The sequence below is a fragment of the Acanthisitta chloris genome, unplaced genomic scaffold (genome assembly GCF_000695815.1).
Source record: "Acanthisitta chloris isolate BGI_N310 unplaced genomic scaffold, ASM69581v1 scaffold4926, whole genome shotgun sequence".
Taxonomy (NCBI): domain Eukaryota; kingdom Metazoa; phylum Chordata; class Aves; order Passeriformes; family Acanthisittidae; genus Acanthisitta; species Acanthisitta chloris.
In genome coordinates this window covers 12,914-15,412 of record NW_008676332.1, presented here as the reverse complement: position 1 = coordinate 15,412, position 2,499 = coordinate 12,914, and positions in this window count along the sequence as shown.

Here is a 2,499-nt window from a genome sequence, read left to right as displayed (position 1 = left end):
CATAATCGATGAGGGGGATGATGCTCTTTGGCTGAGTCATCTCTGCTTCCTACCCCGAGCAGAACTGTGTGGCCCCGGTGGGATGCTGCCCTAGACCCCTGCCCATGAGGGTGAGCAGTCTGGCACAGCTGGGGCCTGGCACCCACCAGCTGACCCTGCCTTGGCTGATGAAGCTGGTGCAGGAGCCCTATGGGCCGGGCACTTTTTGCAGGAGCCCTATGGGCAGGCCACTGGGTTACAAAGTGGGGGTGTACACAGCTTTTGGGGTCTCATTTCTCTGTGGCCCTCCCCAGCCCTATGGGCAGTGTGGGGCGAAGCTGTGGCGGGAGGAGGAGGATAAGGAGCCCAGGCCTGGTCACCCCCATGTGCATAGACTGTCACTGGAGTGTCACTGCTGCAGACAGGGTGGCAGGGTAGGGAGCAGCCCCTCCTCGCCCACCCAGCGATGCCAAGTGTGGATGAGATGTGCAGGGGACCAGTTGTGCGCCAGGGTGAGAGCTGACCCCGGTGCTGCAGGAGCTCACAGCTGGATTCGGTGCAGCCCTGGGACAGCAGTGCCCTGAGGATGCGTGTGCCTTGTGCTTGTCATCTCTTTCCTCGTGCTCCTGCTGTGTGTGAGTTCTCAGAGTCACCTGGTGTCCCCTGTCTGCGCAGGGACCATCATCCTGCCTGCTCCCGGGGAGCTCTGCCCTCTTTCAGCAGCTCTGAGCTGAGCTGGCAGCGCTGGGTGGCCAAGGCAGAGCCGGGCCCTGTGCCAGAGTCTGGCAGCAGCTGCACCTGGCACTGTGATGGGTTCTCCAGCACAGGTCTGCCCTGGCATCAGCCACAGTTTGGTGTTTCACTGAGACAAACCAGCTCTGTATCCTGCTGGGGTGATCCTAGTGCAGCAGCCAGAGGCTGAGGGATCGAGACAGGGAAGGAGAGATGCACAAGCCCCCTCCCCTGCTGGGGATTGAATCCTGGGCCTTGGAGTTGGCAGTCGCAGGGCTTCTCCCAGCCTCATGGTGGGAGTATGGTGTGTGCCAACAGCTGCCTGGTGCTGTGGGTGCTGCTCTGGGGCCAGTGCCTCACCACTACATGCTTCCCTCCCATCAGCATGTGCAGCTGCAGCCCTAGTGCTGTGGGCTGGGGTGGGAAGCAGAGACCCCATGTTTGGCTAAGGGCTCTAGGATGGGACTTGAGAGCTGGGGCAGTCCCCTGCACTGTCCCTGAGTGCTGGTGGCCTGGGGGTGTCTCCACCTTCCCTGTCATCAGGGGCTGTTCAGGAGCAGGATTGCAGCAAGGTGCAGCTGTGGTTTTGAGACAGTCTTTGTCCGCAGGCACTTGGTAAGGTCTTGGCTGGGCTGCTTGAGGATGCAGCAGTGGTGGGTGCAGTGAGGCCTGCAGCATGGTCAGAGGCATGGCTGGGCACTGTCCCGTGGCACCTCTGTAAGGTCTTGTGCCCAACCCATGGGAGCTTTGGACCTTGCCTGGTGTGGCTGAGCTGTTCTAGGGGCTGCTCTGCGGTTTGGCCCTGATTTCATTCTTGCCAGAGCAGAAGTTCAGGCGGGAGCCCTGGGGTGATAGAGGTCTAAGCAAAACAGTATCAGCAGCTCTCAGTGGAGAGAAACCAGGGGTGTGTGGTCCCATGGGATGCCAAATGGCAGCTCTGGGGGTGCTGCTGTGCCTTGGCACTGCTGGGACAGAATGTCTTAAGGGATGAGCTCCCTCATGATTTTGGTAGATGGTTTAAACCTATGTTAGATGTAAAATTACCTGGTGCTCTCTCAAAGGTCACTACAGGTGCAGTTTGGGTTGATCACCCCCCTGCCCTTGGGCTCTCTATGCCTACGTGTTTGGGATGGGCTGGTGGCCACAGCTGGAGCTCCCAGTGATGGGAGCACACTGCTGGGTTCCTTGGCCCTGGAGGAACATTGGTGGGTTGGGGCTCTTTTGGAGGAGCAGTGACTGGGAGCTGAGGCTCTGGATGCTACTTTGGTGCTGCAGCACATTGTTGGGGCTCCTGTGGCATGGACCCTGGGGTGGGGGGTACAGGGAGAGTAAGGCAACACCATAGCTGCTCTGCGCCATGCAGGGTCTGTGCCTTCTGCTCTTTGGATCAGAGCTGGGAAGCTCTCCCCACACAGAGGAGCTGGCCTGGCAGATCTGTCCCTTCTCCCAGCTGGTGGTTGTGGAGCTGGGGGATCTTGATGCCACCAGAAAAAGAAAGGCTGAAATTTGGGGTGTTGGGGGGCTGCATCAGCAGCTGTGCCATGATGCAGCATCCCTGGGGGCGAGTGCACCCTGTGCCTGTGGCACTGCCAGCTCCTGCTGCCGGGACTGGGAGGGGACTGGAGCCGGATCCTGCAGCAGGAACCGACCACGCGCCGGCACGTACCATCGATCAGGCGCTGCCCTGTCTCTGGGTGCTCTTTGCCCCCTTGCTGTTTGCAGCAGACGTGGCAAGGGAAATGTGGATTTGGCAGATCATGCTGGCCTTGCAGTGCCCCTGCAAGTCCC